Here is an 18,137-nt window from a genome sequence, read left to right on the forward strand (position 1 = left end):
CTTTTGAGATCGTTTTTTGTCTTTTGTGGTCATTTTCTATCTGTTAGTTTTTTTATGCGTCACTTTTAAGTCAGTTTTTGTTTTTGTTTTGTGTGGTTGTTTTGTTTCTTTAAAATCAATTTTTGTCTTGTGTAGTTGTTTTGTGTCTCTGAGTTCATTTGTTGAGTCTGTGCTTTAGGTAATTGTATCTTTTGTGGTTAGTTTGTGTCTCTGAAGTAAATTTTTGTCCTTTGTGTTTGTTTTGTGTCATTTTGTCATTTGTTTGTTTTACGTAAATAAGCAGTTATATTGTGTCTCTTTGCAGTTCCTTTGCAGTGCTTGGTGGTCTTTTTGTGTGTTTTTTGTGGTCATGTTGAAATTAATTAATTTCAGTGACATTTTGCAGGGCATGGTCAGGCTGGCTCTGACACTTAGGGCCCCTGTCCCTGATAGGCCCATTCAGTAATCGACAGGTATCTAAAAGTAAGTCACTGACTGGATTTGCTTTTTTATTCTACACTAAATCAGAAAGTCCGTGTGACTTTGATCTCTGCATGGCTGTATCTGTTTCTATGTTGTATATTTGTCTCCACTGGGCTATTAGTTATTTTAAAAATTGAACTTTGCACCTCTGCCTCAACATTAGTAGCCTATAACTTCCCTCTTAAATGTATAGCATTACAGTGGTCTCTGCAATAGCTATGGTTTAAACAAGATGCACATGGTAATGAAGCTGATGAAGAGGCTTATAAAAAGAAACAGCTGCCTTGGCAAACACCCATAGCACCACTATATCAAATTTAATTAGTCCCCGCTGGGTTATGCTAGTTAAATCAGCCAAAAGTAAAGGGTCTCTGCTAGGTAAGAGCGCAATACAGCAGGAAAGCTTTGTTTTGTGGTGGCAATAAAATACTCAACATCAAATCCTCAGCTCATTACTTCTCAGGTTGAGTGGTATAATAAATCAGTGAAGCACACCACCATCTTGTGGCCACAATGAGAAACTACAGAAGTTCTGCAAGCCCAAAATTATTTTTATAAATTCTCTTGTCATGATCATTTCCAAACAGAGCCAACAGTGTGGGTGGGTATATGGCTGGTTCTGAGTCTGCCGAGATTAAGAGGAGAGGGAATTATGCTCATCCCTCATGTTCAGTGTGATTTATTTTGGTGTGCTTGTTAATTACTGGGCATGTAGGGGAAAGTGAATGTTGCATTTGGAAAATGTCAGAATTGTAGTGCCTTTATTTGACCACAGAAAGTCTAGGAGTACACATATTATTTCCCAGAAAACTCAGGTGTTATTAATATCAACAGTTGTGCTGTTAATTTCAAATGTCTCATTAATCCATGAGAGTGACACAGTATGCAAGGCTCCAAGAGCCTAAAAGTGAAGCAGCGAAATGAAATTTATCCATCATTAATTTTACTTTTTAAACACATGCTTGTCATGCTGTGGCATTTTAAAATGACTTGGTATCATATTGCCACAAATGTCTGGTTAACTTAATGACTGAACAGGCATCATGCTGCCTGTGCTTCTCACAAAGAGCAGTAGATGGCGCTAATGAGTTCCTTCCAGAAAAGCATTTCTGCAGTTAAACTTTAAACAATTTCAGTCCAACCACAGTTACATATGAAGGAATACACAAAGGCAATGTGCACACTTTTTGAGCCATGCAAGGGTACAGCTGCACTCTGAAGTCTGGTGCTCATATTATGTTTAAACAGAGACCTGTTGTTTACATTACTAATTTAAAGGAATACATTAAATGTTTACACTAATAACAAGGTGGAGTCCAAGCACAACCTCACCTCCATATGAGATGCATGAAAAACGGGCATGTTGAAAGGGCATGTGTCGTGTTGCAGTAAAATAAAAATGATGAAAGGCAGTGTATTTTAACCTTTGTCATTCATTTTATTCATTATGAGACAGTGGCCTCTGGGAACTGATATGCAAAGGGCCCCACCATCTCTCCTGCGTAGGAGCAAGACAAACAGTCTTTGTTAAGCATCTTTTTTTGGTTTAGTGTGTCTTTATGGTTGTTTTGTGTCTATGTAATCATTTTGTGTCTCCTTATGGTTGTTTTATGCCTTTTTGTGGTTGCTTGGGTCTCTCTGAGTTCATTTCTTTTGTCTTTCTTTTGTAATTTTGTGTCTCCTTGTTGTTATTTTGGGTGTCCTTGTGACTTTTTTGTGTCATTTTTTAGTGTTTAAGGCCTTTTTAAATCAATTTTGTATTTTATTAAGGTCATCTTTTAGCTAGTTTTTTTTTTCCTTTTTTGGTTGTTTTGTCAGTTTGTCTCCTTGTTCTGTGTCTCTTTGTAGTGAATTTTCATCTGTTATTTTGTTGTTGTTTTGCCCAGTTTTGTAGTTATTTTGTATCTCTTTGTGGACTTTTTGTGTCTCTTTGTGACCATTTTAACTCTCTTCCTTGTTCTTTCACCATTGAGTAATCCATCCATGTTTAGTTGGATTATTCAAAACACTGCCACAAACTGTATTTAAATATATATATATAATACATCAGCATAAACTCTTAAGTTTTAGATCAATGGATTATCTGGTAATAACTTTAGCTAAAAGTGAACAGTGAACAGACATGATTCAGTTAGTTTTGGAGCATTGCTGTTCTGCCTGCTGAAAGTTGAATCAGTGCGCAGGATTGTCTGTTTCTTCTTTTTTCCTCTTGTCTAGTTTCTTTTCACTTCTTATCAAAGAATTGTTCTAATAACCATAAATAATTGAAGAGGGCCTAGAAAAAATAAACGGAGCTCAGAGGGACTGCACACTTAAGAAGCTATTGCAAAGCTACACCCAAACAGCACAATTATTCCTGCAGTATTAGCCTCTATTGCATTACAGGGCGAAAAAAAAGGTAAACTCTGTCGGTAAATTGCATTCTGAGATTTGACAGTGCACCAAATGTTGTGACATTAAGTGTCTTCATTTCAAAATCCAGATGCATTTTAATGCCTTTATACTCAAGTGCTATTTAATTTCAGTGTGACATGTTTTGGCGTCCTTATTAGTGCTAATGAGAATCCGGTGTTCTCATGTGGCCTGCTTAGATTGCACCTAGCACATGAGAAAAAAAATATTAATGAAAAAGTGTTTGTACATTTGTCATGTCAGTTGCAAAAGTGCGCCATTCAATGTTTCCACTGCCGGAACTTGCACAATTGGCACCCTGGGCAAGAAAAGAAGTTAATGACTGATGGGGTCTACCTGACCGAAATGTTGCAGTTATTATAACAGGAGCCAATTAACAGTGTGTGGACTAGTTTTCTGATAAAAGTTGTTGTTTTATTTCCAGTTCAGATCCCGTAGGTGTGTCATGTTATTTTGAGCTGCAGTGATGAATCAGAGTGTAAAATCAGTCACATTGTCAGATATCACTGCGGGGATAAAATGAACTTTGCCCAAATAAAATGCAGCTAAAATCATTATGTTGCGAGTATTATAAACAATCTCTCTATCTGTTATGATCTCTGTTTCAAAACCAGTGGAAATACAAAGGATGGAGTGATAAAATGATTCAATTAACCCTGTAGAAGAAGTATAAGCATTTTTTTACCCCATCACTCCAGACTTTTGTCCATGTTGGGACACTTTTTTTCCAGTGATGTGATTGGTCAGATGTCGGGGATTTGACAAGCTGTGATCAGATACCCTGAAGTTAAGCTGCTGCAGAGCAGGTTAGCTGTTTAGCATAAATTGCCATGGAGTTATCCCGGTAAAAAAGAGAACCAGCTGCATAGTACTGAAAACCCAGAGTTAACCCTGAAGCTACCTCGCTAATTCTAAATCACCTTCTCAGTACAGGCCTCAGGCTGCTTCGAGTTCCTCTGGTCGCGCTGGAAGAAAAGACGCAGAAGCTCTCGTGCAGGAGGGATCCATCGCCATGTCCAGATATCAAGGAACACTGACTTATGGGTAGACAGCTCATCAAAATCCGCAGAACAGTACCAGGTACCCTTTATTTTATTGCTCTTAATTGAGTGAAATGAGTGAGTGGGAGAGTATGGGCCTTTGAAATGTCAAATTTGTGTATTTGAATTTTGTGGAGAAAGTGTAAACATTTGAGTTTAAAGGGTGCATTACACTAATTATATTTTCCATTCATTTTATATCACATTTTCTAAATAATAGGAGACTACTTCTTTAACCCTGTGTAGTGTTTGATTATTTCATTGATAACCCTTTCATGCTATTTGGTGTTTATATTTTGAATTCATTCTGGTTTGTTTAGTTAAAATAAGCAAAGCTAAATTAAAGGAAATCTAAGGCAATTTACTGTGGGATTCAGAGTTCATATATAAGTAATTTCAATTAGGGATGCACAATAATATTAGCACGTCATTGGTATCGGCAGGTATTGGCTTTAAAATAAAATATTGGAATCAGCCAGAGGCATATTATGTTATGAAAGCAAAGTGTGTATGAAAGTATAGAGGTATTATTATGTACAAGCTTTTTTTGTTGTAGAAAACCTTTTTGTTGGGAATCAGAAAGTGAAAAAAAATTAACTTATTTATTAAACTAATTTTTGCCAAAAAAAAAGTCCCATAGTTTTTTTTGCAGTTGTTTGTGTACCCCATTATCTGTGCCATTCTGCAAAGCAGCTGTGATGATGCAGAGGGCCACATCACACTCCTGACACTTCAGAGAGGGGCCTGATTCTCCTGCCTGCTCTGCCTGCAGTCCACACAGAGATTACATCCATATGAGGCCCTGCTACTTGTTAGACTGTCTCTTAATAATAATAATAATAATGATAATAATAAGAAGAATAAGAATAAGAATAAGAATAAGAATAAGAATAAGAATAAGAATAAGAATAAGAATAAGAATAAGAATAAGAATAAGAATAAGAATAAGAAGAATAAGAAGAATAAGAATAATAAGAAGAAATAGGGCTACTAGAGTTTATGCTAATACAGGAGACGCTACCAATAACACAGAGCGATAGATGCAGAAGGATTCGGCCAATCACAGTGCAGTTTGCTCCAGATGACGTAAGCGGATACAAAGCGTCGGATCCTCTTCCGATTGGTGGACAAGACCGAAATAAACCTCTGACCTCTCTCCAAAGGCACCATGGGAAACTAATATGGCGTTTAGCATCGACGCTAATGTACTTTTATCTTCGAAATATGGATAAAATATGGACGGAAGACACCAAATATCGGATTTGTCATTACGGATTTATTGAACAAGGTCCCGTAAAAACACCCGAATTCCCAGGCTGGATACTGAGGATGCTAAAGAGCTATTCATCCCTCTGAACGGCACAGCCGGCAGCTTTCACCGGCGAAAAAGGTAAGACGATCCGACAAACGGTCTCAGAATTATTTAGTCTGTAATTGATGTTTAGGATTTTTGAATCAATTCTGAATTGTTAAAAACAAGAAAAGCATTGTATATTATGTCTCCATCTCCTTGACTTGATGATCACTAAAATAACGTGGGGAAAAAATTTATATATATAGATATCGTATCGGTTATCAGTCAAAATAATTGTTTTTATATCGGCATAGCTGATATTGGCAAAAAATCCCCCACAATACATCCCTAAATTTAATTTTAAAAGAACTTCGGGCCCTGCCCACATTTAGGGCGCAGGGGCGCTACACTAATCTTGGGTGCCCACCTTGAAACTGTGCTGACTGTATAAATCAACTGCAAGGTGGTACTTCTAGTTTTGCATCCTGCCTTTTTGCCTTTTAATTTTCTTTTACACTCTCCGCACACATTTCACTCCACCATTTCCCTTATAATCAGGAAGAAAAAAAAACAACAAAGGGGGGTGTGGACAGTTTTGGCGCCACCCTAGGCAGCCGCCTACATCGCCTATAGGAAGATCTGTCACTTAATATTTCCTTCTTGTTGTGTTACTGAAAAGTCCGGGTTTGCTGTGAAGCAAAGTGGTCTGCTGTCAGTCGTCCCCGGTCAGTGTAACCTGATGGCTGTGAATGCATAAAGGCCCAGGCTACACGTGACACTCTTTCCTGGCCTTTCTAAATTATGCATTCCTCTCAGGTTAACAGTGGCTATCCAGTGTCTTTCATTCAGCACATCGCAGTGGACAGATCTAACATCAGTATTTTTTCTTGTGTGTTTTTTTCCTTTCCAGCAGCCACAAGAAGCATTTTGGATCAGAAAAGGGTGATCATCTATGTTTCAGATCAGGTAAAGTATTTACGTATTGTTTATGTTATGCTGTGTGAACGAGTGCGGTTGTTAAACTTTGGGTGAAAGGTCTCTGCCTTACATGGTACCAGAATCACTAAGCGTGTCTCTCTTTAGGGAGCTGTAGAGAGCTTTTGTGCACAGCTTGTCAATTCTCTGCAGCCGATAGAGGCCCCTCAGGCTGCAAAGAAAGTGGAATCCTGTCGAGTGTGGTGACCTGTGTCCTCTCCCTCCTGCAGTCAGAGTACCCGGTGATACAATTGCACCACAATGGAAATTCAATCAAGAGATGGACCGGAGTAAACAGCAACCACTCTCCTGTCCCACTCCCACTGGCCTGCTAATCGATCAATTAATCAAAAGAGGAACTCTAAACACATCTTCAGTATTCACGGGGGCTTTGGGGGAGAAGATCATCAACTTCACTTTCACCAACTGTAAGTACGATTATCGTCATTGAATGTCGGGTCATTTTATGGGGAAGGGTATAATGTTTGTCACCTGAAGTCAAAACGTTATATAGTAACACAACCAATGCCATGCACCTCATCAGTGATGAGGAATGTTGTTTTGTTGTGGGTTTGTTGTTAGGCTTCACTGACACCATCCATGAGAAGCAGTGTGTGGTGGCCACAGAAATGGTTAATCATGACAGAGCATGTTTTGTTACAGTAGGTAGTCCTATGTTGTCGTTCAAAATTGCATCAAAAAACACAAGTTGATCGTTGTTAATTTTCATTATAGGTATAATGGTAAATATCATGTCGAGCAGCAACCAAAAAACTGCTGGGTAACTAACAATGAAAAAGACTCTGCAAAAACAGAATACAAATACGCACTGACCTCGAAAAAATGCAAAAGATCCGAATCAGCACAGGTATGATGCCATTTAAGTTTTAATAGTGGAAAACCCTGGCTTTTTAAGATTTTTTTTTTTTTTTTACAAAAAATGTTTTCCTAAAAAAAAAAAAAAGGTCATTAATCTGTGATGCAATAAAAAGACCTAGGGGACACGTCCCTCAGTCTTATCATGAAAGAAGCAGAGGACTTTATTTGGACAAATTTTTTAATACCATAAAATTGTGTGGAAAAAGCTCAGTATGGTTTATAAAATATATATATGAGGTAAGAGAATCCAGTATGTCTTGGTGCCATTTTAAGGGTTTACCGGGATAATATCATAAATTGCTATAATTTTGGCCAGGATAATTGTGACCTAAAATTTTCTTAAAATATGCTGAAAGATGTCAGCGAAATCCACCTGTGGCAGTTAAAAAAATATGCTGCCCAAATGGATGTGGGAAGCAAAAAGGCAACAATATACATATTTAGCTCAAAGGAATCAGCTCAAAGGCAATTTAGAGAATAACGTGTAAGCCTTTGATCTTTTTGGTTTGTTACTGAAATACACGTTGATATTTTGACCGTAGGCTATACATAAGGCCTGTACTTGTCATTTCTTCATGAATATTTACCGCCCATGTTTTTGCTGCTTTCTAAACTAATCCTTCCTCACAAGCACTTCACTGCAGAGTCACTCTGTGTGAAGTCACATATCCGTGGAGACCACTCCACAATAATGGGAGAGTATAAATAAACAGGTAAAATGAGAGGCTCACTTGCAATTCTCCACCATTTGCAGGAAACATTTAAGAGGGAAAAGGAAGTGAATATTGGACTTATATTTGTCAAGTCTCCATGATGACAAAAAATGAAGGCTGGTGTTTCTCTCTTATCTGCTCAATACGTATAAGTTTTCAATGGTTCCCCAAGATGTTCGCCATATAAACTTTCACAGACTTTTCCACTGTCCCTAGTGGAAAAGCTGCTTTATCTGTTCTGATCATAGACTTAAAAAAATAATGGACATAGCTACCCTGATGTCACTCGTTGTTTTGTGTACTAAATATGTTTATTTCTGCTGGTAAGTTGGGTATTTTAACATGGGTGGCTAGAAAGATTGACCACAGATTTTGATATTACCGGAATAACGATGGTGTCTATTCATTCCAGTGGCATATGCCAGAAAAGATTTTCTAACTTGTGGGTTTACTTGTCCTGCTGGCCCCACCAACAAGTTCCCGCTCGGCTCACGGATTTAACATTGTGATGACGTCACAGAATTTTAAATAGCTTTTCTCACCGTTAGGAAACTTTTACAAATACAAAACCACCATAGCTCTAAATTCAGAAAAGAAAATTTCATATTTCACCTTGTTTGCAGTTTTAGGTGTCCTGTCAACAGTTTTACTGATTTTTCTGTTATAATGGTGGCTTACAGGAAAAATGCTTTTTGGGTTGTAGGGGATTTTCTCACTGCAATACTGTGAAAGACCACTGGGAAAGATTGGCTGCAACACTGCACAGCTTTCTTTGGGGCCTGGAATTGACTAGCTTCAGAGCTAGCCTCGAATGGCCATTCAAGGGACTGCGGTATTTCGCTTCATTTTTCAGCCCCACAGGTTAGCACTTAGTTCTAATCTTGTCAAAATCCAGCATTTTAAAAAGCAGCCAGTTGCAGTATTTTTGCAAAGTTTCTTCATTCACCAGCATTTGATGATTAGTGTTCGGATAGTTCAGTTGTGCAATCACAAATGTGCTCGGATGGTTTTGTAAAGATTGGTAAGTTCTCATTGGGTGCTGTTGCTCTCAGTAATTTCACAATGTGAGAAGAACAATGGGCAGAATCAGCCCAACATGAATGATTTTAATAGAGTAAGACAATCTGGCAGAAGGCATGATTAGCAGTGTGTGTGTGTGTGTGAGCCAATCATGTCATATCCCAGCACTGGGAACAGCTGATGAAATTGAGTGACAAGGTATCCATGACAACTGTAACAAATGAGCGTGTGCACAGTAGTAAATCTTCATTTAGTTTGAAAGACGTCCGCATGTATGTCAAATGGACCATGCAGCATATTAGCTTCCTGGATTGACATTTTTCAGATCTCTCACTCCATCATAGAGTACGCTGCCAGATTTTTCTATTTTTTTTTTTTTACATAAATAATGAAACCAGAAGTACTGGATGAACGTTAGAGCTTAGGAGCATTGAATTACTTTTTCAGCAGGTTGGCTGGCTTTATGCATGTGGCTCATTTGTATTCAACAGTAGGAGCAACAGGCTTGAAATATTACAGTTGAAATATGCATCGACTTTACTTTGCTGCAATAAAAAACATTTTTTCCAGTTTGCCTAAAACCCGCAACTTACTGTGTGGTCGATGTTGTGTTGTGTGATCAATATTAACCAAAGGGTGTTTATTTTTAGGGCAGTAGAATAACTGATTCAGTGATTACCACTTCACAGAAAGATTTCCTGCCTCTACACAAAGCAGTTGTCTCTTTGCCTCCAGTACAAAGTATGTAGCCCTGAAAAGAAATTAACTGTCCGAGAAAATGAATAATTCTCTTGGATTTCATAACATCATATGCAGCAAACTAATGTTGTAGTAATTCTGTTTTACCACAAGATGGCTGGTAGGTACACACACAAATCATGAGGAGAGACTGCTTGAAGAAGATATTTTCTGTACTATACTGGAATATATAATCTGTCTGTTTATACTTGGATTTCTATTAATATGTTTAGTGCTTTGGTGTATGTGTTTTTTGTTTGTTTGTGGGATGTTGTTTTTTTATTTCTTCATTTAATGTTCATTTAACTAGGTTTGTCCCACTGCGATCAAAGATCTCTTTTACAAGGGAGATGCAGCCAAGAATAGCAGCAAAGCCGTTTCAACAAAATAACATAAAACCTCATAGATTTGAGCAACATTTAAATGATCTGCTAAAACATTTGCACATAGACAGCCTGGACTCAGTTGATTTCACCATAGTTTTAAACCTGAGCTTAAAAGTCCAGTGTGTAGATTTACAGCCAAAATGCATGGGGCATATACGTGATGTGTCACGTAAGCGGGGTGGAGTGGGGTTTTTAACCAGCTACACAGACTCTGTCACTCTGTAGAGTGTGGATATTACCAGCTTCACTGTGTGCATATTGAGTTTTTAATGATAATGTAGTTGGTTTATGGAGAATTTCAAGCCCTATAGGCTATATTAACAGGTACTGAATTAATGAACTGGATCATTTTAACAACAGGATACAATAATTTGTGTATTTCTTTTTTAATGTGAAAAGTAAAAACACCCACAAAGGTGCATTGTGTTGTATCACCTCTGGTACAATACGCTAATCATTTGAATATTTTTTTATACAGTCTTATGTTGTTTTTACAATATAAAACTACAAAAAACAAAAAAATGTTTTTTATTGCAGCAAAGTAAAGTATGTTGTTTTTACAACATAAGACAGTGCCATGGAGCCACACATAGAGAAAAAAAGTAGACCAATTGCATAAAACCAGAAAAGAGCAGCATGCTGCCTGTATGGATGCGTGTTGCGTCCTGGTCAGTGTAGCAGCTTTAGTGAATCATAGTGAAGAGCTCTGCTGTGGGCATGCTGCACAAGATGTGTTGTGCTGTGTCCCATGTGTTCCGGCTGTTGGGGGGGTATATTGGCAGAGGTGGAAAATAATATTCATTACTATGTTTTCATAATCACCTGAAAAAAAAGAATTGTTTTATCATTACCTTAGAATGAGCCGTTTATATCTGCATACGGAGTGGGTCCTCTTCCACAGAGTTCACCAGGTTTTTTCTTTAGTAGCCCAAACGGACAAATAAACACTGGCTCTAAATAGGGCGCATGCTTGGCACACAGGAGTTTCAGTCTGCAACTTCACCACTAGATGCCACTAAATCCTACAAATTAGACTTTTAAGATACAATCTCTGGATTTTTCATGCATTCAGTGCAAAAAAACCCTAAAAGCTCTATTTTCAGTTCAGTTCTGACTTTGGGAAATACAAAACACAAAAAGTTCTGCAAACAGAGATTGTAATTTCCATAACTGAAAAGACGATAGGTAGATAAGATAGATAAGAAGATAAGTAGGTAGCAATTTGTAAAATGCTAATGAGATACATTTGGTCCTCTCACTGAATTACAATGATTTGGTCACTTTTCAAGTATGATTTAGTCTGATTTAGATTTATGTCTGCTCCAGGGGTTTCTCTTATGCTGTGTGGCCCCACTGCAGGCGAATGAAAAACATTAATGACTGAAATGTATCAAATCCAAATAAACATGCTTGTAACAACACATGAATAAAATTTTCATTATGTCTCAGTTGCCAAACGTTGCCCTCTGTTATTAATCTCTCATTGCACTGGTGATATGTTTCTACTTCAGCTGAAGCTGATGTGACTTGTGATTTAATATGCTTACACCGCAAGACATTCTCACTGCAGCAAAGAGTAATTAAGCATGATACATTTTGCAAAATGGGCACATGTGTTCGCTAAACAGTTTTGGTCAACATAAATCACTATGGGCAGTCTGGTAATTGATGTAGGGATAAAATTTGTCTTGTGGGTTATCTTTGAGTTTGCCCAAACCACTGCAGAGCAGAACCAAAGCCTCGCCACAGTCTGCTGGGTACAACTACTCCTCCTTCATGCCATTATGTCTTTGTTGTAGCAGTGTAATGCTACATTAAATTAGTGTCTCATGACAGTCCTATTAATTAATGTGAGCCAATGTGTTACGACCTTTCTTGTATGATAACGGGACGTCTAAATCAAAACAAGCAGTCATTGTAGCACAAAAATAAACAGCATGGATGTAAAAATACACCGTTTCTAACCACACTGCAACATTTTGTATCATATCATTCAGTGCAAGGCACCTTTATTTGTGCTATATCAAATAATGATATAGCACTCATTTGGGTAAAAATTACAGCCATGATTATTGACTTAATATGACATCAGCTGTTTTTTTTACCACATTACAGAACTGCGAAGTAACTTAACAGGGCAATCTGGACTTGATTATTTCATTCCCAATTCTAAAAGGCCTAATCAAGATATGAAATACAGATATATTCCCCTATTGACATTCACAAATTTGAGAAAGTACCTTTACACAGTATTATTTTATAACTCTTTGTGTTTAACATTTTTAAATTAAATTAAAATGTCAGGAATTGTGACAGGAAAGTAATTTATGGATGATTACAGCCATAGTACTTCATTATTTGCCAAACAAATGTGCTGTAATATCTGGGGATTTCACTGTTTATAATACATTTTTTAAATATTTTTCCCCTTTGAAAAGACTGCCCCTTTGCTTTTTTTTTTTTTTAAATTTCTTGTAGGGAAATCCCTTGTTGTATTTGTGTTTATGTGGGCTGCCTGTTGAAACAATTTAACTTTGGCAAAGTACAGGTAAGAGTTGAATGACTAACTTAAAGGCAGATCTAGATCTTGTAAAGCTCAGTTAGCTCATGCAGGTTCATGCATATAATGGTTAGACAGGCTGTAGTAAGTTTGTACTCAATGGAGTAAAAAAGTTTTGTTGTCTCTATATTTAATATAAAAAAAAAATGAAAAAGGAGCTGGAGCTGCGAAAAGCTGTATGTGACCTGTAGAGCATTAATTTAGCAGCAAGTAGCGATGTAAAGATATTGTAGCGCAATGGCCCCCTGGACAGAGAATTAAGTTGCACTACCTCTGTGTGTGTTATAATCAAGGCTTCTCTGTTCGTTGTTGTGGTAGACAGCTGGGACTATAGTGCATGTGAGTGCACGAGGGTCCCTGTGTGTGTATCTCTAACTAATAGCTGCCACTGCATCGCAGTAATACAGTTAATACCTTTGATAATGCTGTCTTAACCCACAACGTCAACGGTTTACACTGTTAGCTCTGTCAGCACTGTTGCCATTGTTAGCACTGTTCGCGTTGTTAGCACAGTTGAAATGTCATCACAAACATAGATATTCAGATAACAGCTTCCTTGCCCCTTGTAGTTATTTTACTGCCCAACATAAAGCCATTAGTCCAGGAGGCATACTAAGTGTATGTAATGGGACGGTGGTGTGTAAATAGATTTTTGATTGATTTGTGTCAAAGTGGTTGACAAGTGCAAAAGGGAAGATGATTATAACTCAGTACTGACAGAGAAAGTCAGCTTTCTCGGGTCTAATCATGATAACGAGAGGGGAGGTCTATTTTTAAGTGTCATTACAGATTTAATGATAAGTGTTTGCCATACAGTTATTCTATTTTAAAACCTGAAAAGCTTTTATTTTGAAAGTAAACGGTTAAAGTCTCTTTTCCAGTGCCTTTCACATTGCATACCAATACTGTATCCTTATTCAGACTCAAGGAGATCAAGTCAAATTTGTCATAAGGATGCATACTGAACATTTTATTGACAGTAATGTAGGTCACCCTTCTTTGAGTCATGGCGTTCAGTCTTTTGTCACTTGAGACAGTTATTTTTAGGTTCTTTTTGAGTTTCCGTCGTGGCTTTTGGTGTCGAGATTGGGTGTCAGGCATGACTATGTCATAGGACAAGCAGGGGCTAAATATACGCCCTGTTGCTATGAATGTTGCTGATGTCGTGTGTTTTTTGCAAATTGATTGTGTCATTGTTTCAGCAGCTTATTTCAAACATATCATTTATGAAAAGCATCTTAAAATCTATTGGCGAATCGACTGGCGCAGGACATTAGGATTAGCCGTGAGCGCTCCGTATTGACGTTTTTACTGTATATTTATTCTCTCAGGCTGGATCTAAAGGGTGCCGCTATCTTTGCCTTGTTGGTTACACAGAGCTTCACATGTTAAGAAACAAAGTCTAAATCTGGGTAAAAGTGTTGGGTGATTATTTTACAGAAACCTGACACCCTAATTGATGGACAGTGGTGGGTGGAAGCAGTGAAGAGCCATGTACAGTATCTGTCACACAGTGCTACATGATGATCATAGGAAACACATACCTGTCATTCCATTTTAATGATGTTCCTCCTCTGGAAGAATGACCCAGATTCAAGGAAGGTGTAATATTTGTTTCTGCTTTTACTCCATAGATGTCTAGGCAGAACAGCACATGAGAAATATCCCTCTTTAGGTTCATATTAGCCCTTTTTTACACATAGGTGGCGCTATAGGGTCCCTATGGAGTCCCGTCTTTACGCTGCCTCTGCATTTCTACACAGACCATAACTCCGGCATACTGCTGCTCCAGTGTTTGATTTTAGTTAGCATGCCAGCATCCTGGAAGCAAATAGCATCGGTTTCTAAACAATATGAGTGGCATAAAATGGCAATTACAATCATTTACCATCTTCGTTATATGGCAGCTGATCTTGTCCTCTGCTGGGAGGGTAAGAGGCTCCTGGACCTCATTGTTTTCTCAATTTGCGGGAATTTACTTTATGTTTTCTTTGAGTTAGTAGCTAACTGCGGCTTGCTTTTTAAATCTTCTGCATGGGTTCCCATACATAACACATCATCACACCCGTCTTGCATAACGGCTTGATATTCCCACCTTGAAAAGACAATGTAAAAGGGGTGTAAACACTACTATCCCACTAAACTGAAAAAGCAGGAAAAGGTCTATCTCACAATGGTTAGATCCCCTAACCAAATAGATATCACTGGAAAAACAATCAGCTCTGAAAAAGAAACCTCCAACTTGAACAATTCGCTAAAATATATTCAACAATTCTAAGCTCTGTCACAATGTCAACAAGCTGATGTAATAATACAGATATAAATGTAAACACAACTGTGTAGCTGGGGAAGGAAAGGAAAAGGAGGACAGCAGTAAAGGAAAAGAGAAAGAAGAGTTTTAAAAAAGTATGCCTGACATGAACAGAAAGAATTAATAACACCAAACCAAACCCATCCTGCAATACTCTCACATGAAATGTAACTAACCCCAAACAATCAGCACTCCTTTTGTTTGTTTTCAAGTATCTTTTTGTTCATTATTGTTGCTTTCTTACTTTTATCAAGTATCCAGACCAATATCATTGCTTTGTTGACTTTGTATTTGGTTATATGTATGCGGAAAAGGGTTTTTAAAAAAAGAATCAGGTCACTTAATTGATAGTGAAATATAATCCCCCTTTGGATTCAGCAGATTGAGGTGACGATTTGTTTGTACTTCACTCAGTTCTCATCTTTTGTTTGCTGTGATGTGGTGTTAATGTTTTGCTCCTCTGGATGATCGAAAGCGATGCTGCCAGTTTATTACAGATTTTAAGGTTATTTCAAATAACTGAATTTCCTAGAAAAGGGAAGGAGGTGAGTGCTACCAGTAGTTGCTGACGTATTGAAGGTTTTTTCAGCTTATGGATAGAGGTCATTGCATTTCAGTCCCATTGCCCCGATTCAGCAAACATGTTGAAATATTTAAAATGCCTCGATGCATTCCAGTCACATGTTAAACTTCAGCTGTGATGGGGGAGGGCCATGCTTCTAAACACACCATCACCTCAAGGCTAATGTATTGTGTGTGTGTGTGTGTGTGTGTGTGTGTGCGTGTGTGAGTGTGTGTCAATGTTCTCTTTTTATTCATCTTACATGTTAACTGGAAGTTGACACATGATCAAGGTTTGAAGAAATGACCTTTTTGGTAATATTTGGTTGCCATGGCAAAGCGCTGGTATGAAGAGCTGATCTGTGAGAAATGACTTGCTGTGAAAGCAAATCTTCAACAAAGTGAAACATCATAACTGAATTTCTAATGTTCATAGTATGTGTTAATTATTAATTTTAATGTAAATCCAATCAATGTGTCATTGACTCAGATCTTTTCCTTCATCTGAATTGGGAATTCAGCCCATGTTGTTATGTGCAACATGAATGTGAAACTATCACAGCAGTTCTCTGAGAATAAATAACTCGGGTGAAATATGACGGTAGAACACAGGCTATAATTTGCAGTCCTTTCAAGTTGAGTAATCTCATAACTACAGATCTGAAAAATCTTTGTGCGGCTCTCAAGATCTCTTGATGTTCGTGCAGGACTTTACCCTCGCTGTAAAACTGAGTGATTTAAAAAAAAAAGAAAAAAAAAACTGTATTCAGCAGTGTGCTACTCAGTTAATGGATATTTTTTCTCCAAAGTCGGTGTCATATTGATTGGCAGCCACCCAAAAGGCCTGAACCTGCTGTGCTGGCCAGGGAGTCCCCAAAGTAAATCTTGAACTGTTGCAGAAGCAAAGTGAGTGCAGTGTTGCATTTGTTTGTCGCAGTGAAGTCAACCAACTCAAAGCTTTCCCAAAAGCTTTATTAGCATACGCCAGTTCACCATCACACACAAACACCTATGGATGCAGTAACACACACGCACAAACGACGTGCGGTGGGCAGACACAGACCCCACCCCACTGAGCATCTGAAACAAAGTGCTGCCGGCTTTTTGTTCTCAGTGGTGGGAGCTCTGAAAGCTGGCTGGGGGCTTAAAAGCACAAAGTACCTGTTTGTGTGTGTGTGTGGGTAGGCAATGCCAGGAAGAATTGATTATTTGCTCCAGAAGACACTTGCCTCTCTGCATCAGAGACCCCAGTCTAATATTAAGTGTCTGTTTATTTTACCGACATTCTGCTGTTTTCACTGTTGGTTTTTTTTTAATGAATTTGTGAATCTCTCTGGTGTCATGTGAGTTTTTGAAATCTGCCTTATGCAGTTTGATGTGCTAGTTAAATGTGTATTTTTTTTCTTAACAGTGGCAATACATTTTCTACATCCCCCCTTAATTGGCAATTTGGATTAAGTTGTTAAATAGAGTAAGAGAGAGTGGTTTAACTGCAGCGTTGAATTGTATCTACCTCATGGTACATCCTAAATAACCTGACAGTAACTCATATAATGTGGTTAAACATGGTTCTCATATTAGCTAAAGAAATCAGATTTTTTAAAAGAAATTTCAGATATTTTAGGCAGTGAAATAAACACTTTACACAAACCCAAAGAGCAACTTATGCATGAAATGATGAGCACATGATATAGGAGAAAGAGCCAGACACTCCAAGAGTTTCGCACATGAGCTGCTTCCATTCTGTCCATCAGTGTTCTCCAATGAGGCTTTTCCTAAAGGCCAGCTTTGGACAGCTGGGAGTGAGAGATTGGCGCTTTCACAGAAATCCCTCTGTCTTCAGACTCTTAGGAGGCACAAACACTCACAGCTCAGTCTGACTGTACTGTACATTAAACAATGGCAACTGCAAGTCTGCAGGGACAAATCTGTGAACTCTTGAAGCATTATGTTCTCTGTGTGCGAGTCTGCAGTGAGATAACACATATTTAAATGTATTGTTTGATAGGTAGTTTACGAATTTAAAGGAATAGTTTGACATTTTTTTTAAAAAAATATGCTTAGATTGTCTCTCTCTCCAAGAGTTGGATAAGAAAATTGATATCACTCTCATACCTGTATGTTAAAGGGATAATTCACCCCAAAATATAAAAATTTAAATGTTTTTACTCTCACCTGTTGTGCTATATATCAGTCTAGATTGTTCTGTCCCAAGTGCTTTTTTAGTTTTAAAAAAAAAAAAAGAAGTAAAGAAACGGCTAGTTGAAATTAGTTAATGAATTAATTGACAATATCTATAACATTTGAAAACTACAAATTCTTGTTAAGTTACTTTTACTTTTGTGTTAATTGGTGAGCTTTAGAGGTACTGGTAACCTGTTTATAATACCTCCAGACAGAGCCAGGCTAGCTGCTACCCCTTGCTTTCAGTCTTTATACCAAACTAAGGCCCCTGCCGATCTACATACTTACCACACAGAGATGGGAGTGCATTGATACTTTCATCTAACTCGAACAGAGAGAGCGAATAGTCATGTTTGCCATAATGGCGAATTATTAATTTACAGTAATACATTATTGCCTTCAGAGGGATCAGAAAATGACTTGTGCAAATAGAAAACAATCTATCTTTCTCGAAAAATGTATTATCTGGTGTGGTTTGTAATGGCTTCAACCCTAATGGCCTCCATCGCCTGTCAGAGAGGACTGTGAGTATGCAGTGCTTTATTTTCAGAAGTATTAATAAAAGGCTGACCGTCACTGCAACATATTATTAACATTACTAT

The 18,137-nt window shown here is 37.8% G+C and overlaps 1 protein-coding gene across 1 annotated transcript in view; it reads left to right on the forward strand.

Annotated features, from left to right (window-relative positions):
- The first annotated feature begins 5,040 nt into the window (after window positions 1–5,040).
- Window positions 5,041–18,137, forward strand: part of xirp2b (xin actin binding repeat containing 2b) — a 40,569-nt gene continuing 27,472 nt past the window's right edge. The window contains exons 1-3 of the mRNA XM_088083225.1: window positions 5,041–5,304; window positions 6,119–6,174; window positions 6,414–6,611. The gene's annotated coding sequence lies outside the window, so the exon portion shown is untranslated. The remainder of the gene's footprint in view (window positions 5,305–6,118; window positions 6,175–6,413; window positions 6,612–18,137) is intronic.

Source organism: Plectropomus leopardus, chromosome 10 (genome assembly GCF_026936395.1).
Source record: "Plectropomus leopardus strain MGB_pleo_1.0 chromosome 10, ASM2693639v1, whole genome shotgun sequence".
NCBI lineage: Eukaryota > Metazoa > Chordata > Actinopteri > Perciformes > Serranidae > Plectropomus > Plectropomus leopardus.